The sequence below is a fragment of the Lactuca sativa genome, chromosome 1 (assembly GCF_002870075.4).
Source record: "Lactuca sativa cultivar Salinas chromosome 1, Lsat_Salinas_v11, whole genome shotgun sequence".
NCBI classification, from domain to species: Eukaryota; Viridiplantae; Streptophyta; class Magnoliopsida; order Asterales; family Asteraceae; genus Lactuca; species Lactuca sativa.
Window position 1 is genome coordinate 132532342 of NC_056623.2, and position 12052 is coordinate 132544393.

Genomic DNA, 12052 nt, shown 5'->3' on the forward strand with positions numbered 1-12052 from the left:
ATAAATGAAGATGACACACATTTTTGCGTATCATAATTTTAAATGTTTAAAAAAATATTCTTTATAGATTTACTTATTTTCAAATTAAATTTGTATTTAATGTTTCATAATAGAAAATAAAATATCATATACAAAAAATAGAATCCATTGCATAAATTTAATGTCATACAAATAATCGTTCCATGGAAAGATAAAACAAATCAATAGAAGTTGTAACAAAAATTTACAAATGAATTAGAAACAAAAAATACAATCCATTGCCCCTTTGCTAACTAATCTGTACAAATTCACCCTTGTTTCTAATCATTTTCTTAAATACTTTACAAACATAATTCATCCATAGTACCTGAACTATAGTTGTAGCCTTGTTTCTTCTTCTTTTGAACTCATCTCTTGCAACGATTGCTCTAAGCTTAGTCTGAATAGATACAACAGCTCCTTGTCAATTATGTGAAAAATACAACCGGAGAGTGGCCTACCTTCATAATAGCAACAACTAACGAAGCAGGAATGAAAGAGAAGGGAATACTCACAACAATAGCTGCTGTGAATGCATCTAGGTCCTACAAGATCATAAAAATCACTATTTAAATACACACTACATATAAAGGTGTTGATATTCTGATTGCATGTACTTAATATATAAAGACTCCAACAATAAATAGATATGTTATGTTACCTTGAGACACCTTTGAAGGGGATCCAAAATGCCATACCAATTTGGGATCTAAAACGCAATACAATAAAGAAATCCAACATTATTAATTTTGCAAAAGAGTACCTATAGTACTCCAAAATCTTTCTTGTTCCTGCAAGCTAGCTGTAATGGCATTCCCGAAAGTGCTCCTTCTCCCATGGATCCTTGAACAAAAACCTAAATAAATTTTAAACTTTTATATATATTCGAATATTTTTTTTTGTTGTATATACAATAACTGAATTTGAGATTTATAGTTTAGTAGTTGGAATTGGAAGAATCATAATCTGTCATGCCTTTAATTGGTAGGAAATGGAATGGAATTTAACAAAAAAGGAAGAATAGAATTCAATGGTGAATCCCATCAAACATGGAATTTGAAGGCATCTGATATAATTTAATTCCATCCATTTGCCAATCAAACATGCCATGGAATGGAATCTCCAATTTCAATTCCATCAGAACCATGATAAGCATACCTTAACACATTTTCCATCATTTGAAAATGATAGAGCAAGAACACGAACAAGTTCCATCAAAGCACCTATTCGATATACATCCTGTACATAAATATAATTTATATTTATATTTTATAACAATTCAATTATTGAAAAAGGAAGTGTTCCTCACTGTGTTGGGGTTCAGCTTTGGCTATCATCAACATTACAAGTTGTCTCAGTATTGTCCACCGCCACATGGAATAAGCTGCAGAAGAAAGTTCAAAGGAAGGAAACAAATTCAAAATTCTTAAAAAAATTAAAAAATCTTAAAAAAAGCATCCAAGGACTTTGATACCTGTACACTTTAGTTCCTTATCCAACTTATCCTACAATACATCTGTCACACCCTTCTCATCCGTCACGAAAACCCCCATGACCTATATAAATCAAACATCAAAGCTTCAATAACAAAACCAAAGGGCAAATCTGTCATTTTTTTGGAAAAATCAAACCCGGCCAAACGAACCTGAGGGTGGAGGAGGTGCACCTCGCCCTATTGCCGCTAAATCAGGGTTGACTTTCTGACCGGCCTCCTGAAGTATGGCAATAAGTTCCTTAGCAAACTGATCATTTGTTGCTGTAAAGAAAGTGTATGCTGTCCCTTTAGCCCCGACTCTTCCTGTTCTCCCAATCCTATAAACATAATCTTCCAAGGAACCCGGGAAATCATAATTTATCACATATTTCACGTCCTTCACATCTGTAGCTGTCTGTTGGGGTGCAAAGTTCTTCATTCATGACTTTGTAAATGTTTGACTTTTGTAAAACCCACTTGCATGTGGTGCATTAGCCTTTTGACTGTTGAGAGATAGAGAGTGAGAGAGAGAGAGACATGTAAACACCTCTATATAAGGTGGGTTTGTCCACTTGTAGAGGTGTGCTTGAGAGATGTAGAAGTGAGTGTGTAAGTGTGTGTTAATTATGTAGTCTAGATCTAGATCCTTTTTGTGTAACACCATATACATTCAATATATCTCTTAAACACCCAAATCACCATGTTCAATTGTGCAAGCTTTAATTCCGCATGCCAAACCATGTTCTTCGTCACTACAATTGGTATCAGAGCGGGTCTTCAAGATCAAGGTGATATTTGAAGAACGATTCTCGGTTTGGCAATTCTTGTCGCAATTTGAGCAATTTTGGTGAGTCTCTCTCTATGATCTCTCTTAATTTCATTGGAATCGTGCGTTGCATTTTTTTTATTTGTGATCGTTTGATTCGTTGGATCAAATTTTTCTTGAAAAACCCCATTGATGATCCAATATTTTTTTAGATCAAGCCCAATATCAAATTCATTTACTGTTCTTTTTAATGTTTGAGAGCCCAAAAATCCGATCTTAAAATTCTTTATAGATTTGAGCCCAAACAGTTTTGATTCCAATCTATAATCATATACTGTTCATGACTGATTTCCTTGAAGCCCAATACGTAAGTTGTTTACTGTTCATTGTTCATCATTTAAGTCCAAATCGTATCTAATTGTTCTCGTTCTTCATCATACAGATTCACGAATATCTTTACACTTTCACTCATTAACAGTCTTGAAAACAAATTATTTCATTAAATTCGTTCTTTGAGTTTAGTGATTATCGCAATTCTTATTGTTCAAAGCTTCAATCACTCATGCATTCAATCTATTTGATCTAATTTCTTTTTGTGGTTGAATGACGATCAACTTCAATCAATCTGTTGATGTTCTTGATTTCATGAATCATTCGATTCAAGATGAATTTGTATCCAAATTTTTTAGATTGATTTGTGTTAATCAATCTTGTTTGAACAATCGATTTTGGTTATTGATTTAATCGGTCGAAGTATTTCAAGAACTGATGAATGAAGAGTTCAAGTCGATATTCAAAATCGATTGGAGGATAGCAGTTGAATTCGATCTTTGATGTAGAATCGACATATGTTTTATGTTATTGGAATTCGATGGGTTGAAGCTTACTTTTGAAGCCGATGAATTGAGTTTTCAATTTGGAATAGTTACGAACAATCGATTCTTGATACTCTTAAAATTGGAAATTCAAGAATTGATTGATGATTAAAGATTTGGAGATCGAAATCGGTTTTTGTTTTGGATTGTTAACTGAAATCAAAAGCTTGATTTTGAGTTCAATAATGGAATTTGGGCTGACGTTGACGAACTGAATAGTGATGTAGATTTTGGTTGTAATCTTGGAAAAGTTTGATGAACAGGTGGCTGGTTGGGTATTCGAATGAGTTTATTGGAAGTCAATGAATGAATGAAGCAATTGATCTGAGAACAAGAATTGTCTATGATTTAAGATTCCAAAGGAAAAATGGGTTAATATACGAAGGGTTTTTGGATTTTGGAATGAAGGGATTATTGATGAATTTAGACGAAGGGTATAAGGGTGTTAGAACGAAGGATCTATTGTAAAAATCGAAGGGTTGGTTTGGGTGAATTTACGAAGGGGTTATTGGAGATTCAAACAAAGAGTGTTTTAAATTCAAAGGGGGTATTTTGGAAATTTATACAAAGACTTTTACTGTTCATTAATGAGTCTTCGTATGCTTCGTATCTTTGGTTCATTAGGAATGAAGAAGAAAAATCGAATTTTCGAAACTAGTCCTTATAATTTCAAATATTTGACAAAGGGAAGCAGGCTTCGAATGTTTGATCAAGTCTTCTTATGTTTTTCCGTCTTCGTGTGTTTTGACATGGAAAAGGAAAAATTTTCGAAAACAGCCCCTGAACCTTCGAATTATTGACACTTCGAAAATTAAAGCAAGTTTCGTATGTTTAACACTTTTCACCCAACTTCGAAAATTTTTTGGTGCATCGCATTTTTAGGCATGGTCTTCGTATGTTTGGTGCACAAGGGCAGAATTTATGAAGATAGTCCCTGAAACTTCGAATTTTTGGCAGTTTTCACCCAAATTCGAAAAATGACTATTTTTGCTGAAAATTGAAGATTGTGCATTTCAGGCCCCTGCAGTTTGTGCAAATTGATGCTTTCTACCTAGCTTTGGAAAAGGGGGAGAGTTTTGCATATTTTGCTGTATTAGGCGCAACGGGTCACTGCAGAATTTTGAAATTGACAATTTCTACCCATTTTTGAGAAATTTTTTCAAAGGCGATCTGTGAACGACAATAAAGATTGAATATTTTTTGGGTTTTCCGGATTGAAGCACAAAGTTTATGCCACATGTTAAGGGGGAGTTTTGACACGAAAAATTCCGAATAGAGCACGTTCTTTTTCCTTTGGAGTTTTATAATCAAAATTCGATTATAAAAAGGGGGAGAAGTTTTATATGGAAATTCGAACTTGAATTTTTCATATTACGCGGATTTGAAGACCGAAGTGATCTTGAAGTTTTGAAGATTACGAGATGATGCAATTGGAAGTTCGGAAGTGATGTATTTGAAATGGGTTTGGTTTTATTGAAGATTTTGGGGTGTGTTTTTATGCGCAACTTTTGGGTGATTATTTGGAGTTTGGAATACTCTTAATCATTCGTTGTTGCTCGGATTGTATGGTCGCACATCCTAGAGCCCAAATTGAAGAGTCATGGAAGAATTAAAGATTGAAGTTCGTTTCGACATGTGTCACCTTTGAGGCTCGAACCGCGTAGTGCTTGATTTTGGAAGATTTGAAGTGGGTCATTCATTCCTAACTTTGAGGGGGAGAATGTTAGGGTGCAAAGTTCTTCATTCATGACTTTGTAAATGTTTGACTTTTGTAAAACCCACTTGCATGTGGTGCATTAGCCTTTTGACTATTGAGAGATAGAGAGTGAGAGAGAGACATGTAAACACCTCTATATAAGGTGGGTTTGTCCACTTGTAGAGGTGTGCTTGAGAGATGTAGAAGTGAGTGTGTAAGTGTGTGTTAATTATGTAGTCTAGATCTAGATCCTTTTTGTGTAACACCATATACATTCAATATATCTCTTAAACACCCAAATCACCATGTTCAATTGTGCAAGCTTTAATTCCGCATGCCAAACCATGTTCTTTGTCACTACACTGTCATTATTGGAGTTTTACTAGCTTTGAATTCGGATAAAACCTAATCTCTTTCTACTTGACTTTTATCTCCATGGATTGATAATGCGGGCCACCCGTCCATTCTGAGCTGGCGGGAGATTTGGTCACACCCTTTCTTCGTGTCCATAAAAATTAGAATTCTACTCCCATCCATGATGTCATCCAACAGTTTCACCAATCTGAAAAAAAAAATTATCAAATTTTATTATTTTAAAGCTTCTAAAAAGTTGAAAATAAAAAATCATCTATAAAAACGGCCTGCTTACTTGTTGTACTTTTGATTCTGAGTAACAATATCCACATGTTGCTGAATCGAATGGTTAGCTTTTAAGTCTTGTGAACTAATCACCACCTGTCCAAATTTCAAATGTCCAAAAAAAAGGATTAAATATGAACACATGGTGAAAATAGAAAAAAAGTAGTTACTTTGTATGGGTTGTAAAGAAACTGTCTTGCAAGTTGTTCGACTTCCTTTGGCCATGTAGCACTCCAATAAAAGGTTTGACAATCTGGTCGCATCTGTGTATATACAAAAACCCATAAGATAAGAAAAATTTAAAATATATATTTTAGTTTTCTCTTATTATAAAAGGCAGGTTAAAAACTACTAGTCACAATTCACAAACCTGTGAAACAATTTTTTTCATTTGAGGTTCAAAACCCATGTCAAGCATCCTATATGCCACATCCAACACAAGGTAAGTCACCCTCCTCAGGTTTGTATGATGAGACTCCAACATATCAATCAATCTTCCAGGTGTAGCAATGATAATATGAACACCTGAAAGAAAAGATTTAAAAAAAAATGATGATGAAACATGTGCTTTAGGCACAACAAAGATAGATAGATAGATATAATGCTGGAAAATGTTGAATACGCTAAAGAAGCATAAGGATATACCCGATCCAGAGTAGTAAATTCATCTTTGAGCTTATCACCACCTACCTTTCTGTAAATCACGAACTTAAGGAACCTTTTGAACCCCACCATAAATGCAAGTATTCTTAATCTTTGAAGTTGTGCCAAATTTAGTTGCTTCTTGTTGTATTTGAACAGCAAGTTAACAAGTTGGAGCTAAACCTAACACAATCGGTCCATCTCCTTTTACTGTGATACCTGTAAACTCGTCGGAAATGGGTTATCCTATTCATGTTCTGATTGGGAATTTGACCTTCACGTCCTTTGTGCTCATTCTATTACCGGTACTTCTCGTACTTATCAACCCTCAATGGTTCACCCCAATCAAACTCATGGTCAAGAAATGGATCCATAAAGTGGACAGAACTCTTACCAAGCACAAAATGCATGCCCTCCTACTAGTGTTCATAACCCTATTACTAATTTCCAATATTCTTTCGTGGCTCCTGTTATTGTTGGGGTTCAGCTTCGCGATTGCAGCTCTACATTTCTCTTCATCCTGCAATAAATGCTCTAGTTTTTCTATTTCTTTCTTAAGTTCACTGACTTCCTCATTCATATACATCTCTATCACCTGATCTTGTCCTTCCACTGACTAAAGCTCCTACAGCATGAATTTTTATGAACATTTATAATTAACTATTTAAACATAGTTTCTGAGATTATTAAGTTTAAAATGTGATAGAATATCATCTTAAGACTTAGCTATTCATCAAGTGTGAAATGTTATTTGGTCCAATCACAACAAGCACCAAGTTGCCTTATCTGAAGTCTTCTCTACCTGATTCAACCCTCTTAATTCATTCAGATGCCAACATTCTTTCAACAACCAACTGAAAACAATATCTGTTAGATATATAATATATTAACTAAGTAGACTAATACAATAATCAGAAATCCATTTTTGGAAAAACTCAAACCTGAGTTGCAATGCCAGCATGATCAGTTCCAGGGAGCTACAGTGTAGGTCTGCCCTTCATCCTGTTGTATCTGATCATAATATCCTGGAACATAATTGAAAATATGAATGGTTTCTTTATTTACACATTGAATAAAGAAAAAATGATGAATTTTACAAAGTTTTTATGTGAATCTATGTTGTTAGTAAACATTTACCAAACTTCAAGAGTTACAAACATATGTGCAATGAACCAGTCACGTTTGGAGGTTGCATTGTGACAACAAAAGGTTCATTTCCCTTATCAAAGTTTGGCTTGAAATGCCCTTGGGAATCCCACCTAGAAGCAATCAATGATTAATACATAGAAATGATGATATGATAATCATTTTTTTCAGTTAATACGAAACATGGCACATTCGATCAAAAGTAATACCAGTTGCATACACTCTTTCCAGATGAATTGCCTTTAATCTGGTATAATAAAAGTGGATACTACTTAGACATATATATATATATATATATATATATATATATATATATATATATATATATATATATATATATATATATTTAGGCTCATTAAGTGTGGCCATAAAGCTAGGGTTCCATGATACAAAAGAAGAACTTTGAAATTACCTAGTTCAATTCAACACCCCCATCAGAAAGGTTTCCATTATCTTCAGATTTATCTTTTATAGCACCTTTGTGAAAACATTTGAGAACAAATTTAAATTATTGACAACCAAATCAATAAACAAGAAATTTAAACGCCAGATGTTGCAGGGTGTATGATCTTTATGACTAACAGTCAAACATTTTACTTAAATATGTGCAAAATCAAACAAATGTTTTTACCGGATTGTCATAATTATATTGTACATATGTAACTAGCCCTAATTCATATATCTCCCTTTTTAGCACGATAAGAATCCAAAAATCACAAAGGTTAAACTATGTGTCATTGTGATTTCTGCCAATTTAACTCTGAATAAGTCCCCATATTTGACCAATTACTACTTAACTATAAAAAAAATCGGATATGAATCACAATTGTAACTAAATGTGATCGACCTCCAAATACAATTATATTGAAGGCTATTTGACCATTTCAAATACGATCACAATTGAAAAAAATATGAATCTTAAAACAATTAGGTCAGATCAAGGGATTGCTTACCTATGGACGACATGAATAACCTCCATCAATGATTGAACTCATTCGATCCATTTAAAAGCCTACCCTTTACCAAATCGATTGAAGACGTCATATTGAAGGGTGTTTGTAACTGAAATCTACGAGATTGATGATTTTAGTAAGCTAAGTAAACAGATGATGGAGTGTTGACATGGGGAAATATGGATTCGAGCCCTAGAAGCTGAGAAGTAGACACATCTATGAAGCGCGGTACTTGCAATCGATTTGTTGGATTTGTTGGTCTGATTTTTAAGAAGATTTTGTGTAGTCCGGAGAAAAGTGCTAGTTCTTCCAAAGTTTGGGAGGATGGATCAATGTAACGGGGCTTAGGTCTCCTACAAGGAGAAGCGAGCATGAGATCACTAGACCTGAGGTTGCCGACAAGGTGAGGTTGTTGGCAAGGTGATGTAGCCGACAAGGTGAGGCGAGGTGATCAGGTGAGATTGTCGATCGTTGTAGAGGCAGAGCACCGAGAACGGTCGTCTTTCATCGGAAGTTGACGGCAGTGGGAGACACTAGGAAGGGTCGAATAAGCACCAGATGGCGGAAGGTGAATGGAGGTTTTAGAATCGAGAGAGAAGAAAGAAAGAAAGAAAGGGGGTTTTCAGCGGGGATGAGCTAGGGTTTTCAGCTAGTGGAAACCAAGCGGGCTTTTTAATTTTTGGATTTCATTTCCCCCTCGGATGAAACGCGTGTTTCATTAAAATTTATAAAGCGACATGGTGAGACGACGCACATTTTATTTAAGGTGCCCTCCGTGTTTTTTATTAGACACTAATTTTAGGGCACACAAAAAATGCGTGTTCTCTATGCTTCATATTTTGGAAAACTGACATCAAATTTTAGGGCACGTATAAATGCGTGTCCTCTATTAGCGCGTGTCATTGATTACGCGTCGTAAAAGGCTATTTTTCTAGTAGTGTGGTGACTTATTTGATTAGCATCAGGGTGCATCTTGGTTTTCCAAGATCAATCTGCGTTCAGGTTTTCATCAGATGAGGGTTAGAGAGGAGGATGTGTATAAGACCGCCTTCCGGACTCGTTATGGTCATTACGAGTTCTTGGTGATGCCCTTCGGGCTCACCAATGCTCCAGACGTGTTCATGGACCTCATGAATCGCGTATGCAGGTCTATGTTGGATCGTTTTGTGATTGTGTTCATTGATGAAAGTTTGGTCTATTCCAAGACCTAGGAGCTGCATGAGGAGCATTTAAGGGATGTATTGGAGACTCTAAGGAGAGAGAGATTGTATAAGAAGTTCTCCAGCTATAGGTTCTGGTTGCGCGTAGTGCAGATTATGGGGCATCTTGTCAACCAGAACGGTATTCTGGTTGATCCGGCCAAGGTCAATGCTGTGATGAGATGGGAGGTTCTGAGGTCTCCATCTGAGATTAGGAGTTTCCTTGGTCAGGAAGGTTACTATCGGAGATTCATTCAGGATTTCTCCAAGATAGCGGTTCCTCTAACTCGATTCACGAAGAAGGCTGTCACTTTTTGTCGGGGGCCTGAGCAGCTGGCAGCTTTTGAGACTTCGAGACAGGGATTGTGTGAGGCACCAATTATGACCCTATCGGAGGGTGTCGAGTATTTTATGGTTAATTGTGATGTGTCAATCATGGGTTTGCGTGCAGTTCTGATGTAGAGGGGTCGCGTTATTGCTTACGCTTCAAGGCAGCTGAAGCCACCTGAAGCGAATTATCCAACGCATGACTTGGATTTAGGGTTCGTGTCACAACCCAAAACCGGAACGGCGGAAACATTCAGGGGTGGAGGACGTGATGTACAGTATCACAACACAGAATAATAGTAAACAAGCAAACAACATCATCCATTGCATTAATAATATAATTTAATACAAGTGCATTATGTATAGTTTATAAGACACAAAAAATATTAATCAAAATAAAAGATGAGTCTTAAATGCTCCATCTTCTCAAAAGCTGGCATCGATACCTGTCTACTGATGACCTGAGAATACAAGTTATTTTGAAAGAGTTTATCAGCTTTAAAGCTGGTGAGTTCATAATCATTTTAGTGTCATTGTTATATCAAAATGTTTGTAACAGTGTTTGAAGTATGAGTTTGTAAATGTTGTAGTAAAAGTATGTGAATGTTTATAAATTTTTGTAACTCCTAGAAAATCCTATATTTTCTACTAAAAGTAGCCTTCTACCAAGGCCCGACTGTTTGGTATGCTCGTTTCTTGTAAAAGTGTGTAATTTTCCCAAGTGTAACTATCATTAACAAAATATAGTTTATACATTATCGTTTATGTGAAGTGAATGTAAAAGGGAAAATAATGTAGTACTGTAGTTTTGTATTATAGTAACTACTGTTGTACTAACTACCTTAAACCGGATTTTTATCAAGGTATAATGTGATTTGATTGTACCATACTATCGACTATAACCACAACGATGAAAGACGTCAGAAGTAATGACATTTGGCACCCGAAAACCTGCATGTCCCACTGTACCTAGCAGCAAGGTGTAGGATAGTCAATCTAGTATAGATCTATATGCAAACTCATGCTCTCCCTCTAGGAGACTCTGGATACAAATCGAGCCATGGCAGTGATGAGATGCCCCGAAATAGTGGTTCACATTTATGTTATAGTATATTTGTATATGTATTGTATGTACTAGTGTAGTGAATGTATTGTTTCTCGTATAGTATTCTCTATCTGTTTCTCTTCATAGTATGTTTGTATAGTTTCTCATAATAGTATTGTTGTATAGATTCTCATAATAGTAAGTTTTCTTAGTTTCTCGTCATAGTATAGTTGTATAGTTTCTCATAATAGTAAGTTCTCTTAGTTTCTCATCATAGTATAGTTGTATAGTTTCTCATAATAGTAAGTATTCACTCATAAATGAATTGACTATTTGTATGCTTCATTGAACTAGAAGTAATGAGTAGTATATCCCTAAACTATACCTATTATAGTTTACTAGTAGAATTGTTTGTATGACTGAATGTATTGAACTGAGATAAAATCCTTTATATCTATACATATATACATAATATATGGCTAAGGATCCAACACACTTGGACAAACAATAGGGTACTCTAAGTCCAAAACCAAACAAGGAACATGAATTAAAGTGAGTTGTCAGTCCTAAGTCCTTTAAACCTTACTTTTATAACTATATATGTATTAAACATGATTTTGACAATATATATGTTTGAAAGTTGTAAAAGAAAAGTTTGGCATATAAAAGTAAGTTTGGTAAAGAGTTTAACATGTAGAAGAGTTTGATAAACAGTTTGGAGTAGTTTGATTGATAAAACAGTTAAAAGCATAGTATTTCCATTTGTTTGATAGTTATTAATCACATGTGATTTATATAATAACTATAATGTTTCAATTTGTATCCACCCCCCCCCCCATAAAATCATTTCAAATCATTTAAAAGGTTGATTAAGGGGTATGAACTCACTTGATAGATTGAAGAAAGTGAGACGAAAATTGAGCAGAACTCCGACTAGAGAAAACTGATTTTCTCGGGATTCTTGGGAATCTCAGGAGCGTAAAACCTTCCTTCGGAACTTGGATGTGAAAACCGGGGCTTTGGGAAGGCTTCGAGGGTTTCAACGCAGAGCTTCGGCACGAGAAAGAGAAGACATGAGCACCTAAACATGAAACCATCGACTTCTATTTATAGCCCTATTTTTGGGCGCCACATTGTGGTCTTCTTCACCACATCGTGGTGTTGATCTTATCCTCTTTCATGGACGATCCATCTACTGACAACCCTGGCACCCATCAGTCACAGTACCACGTCGTGGCTAGCCTGACAGCCTCGGATTTTGCATCTCAAATT

The 12052-nt window shown here is 35.4% G+C and overlaps 1 pseudogene; it reads right to left on the bottom strand.

The window, feature by feature from the left end:
- Positions 1-1485: 1485 nt before the first annotated feature.
- On the bottom strand, positions 1486-6696 carry LOC111892173 (DEAD-box ATP-dependent RNA helicase 20-like; annotated as a pseudogene).
- Positions 6697-12052: the final 5356 nt, after the last annotated feature.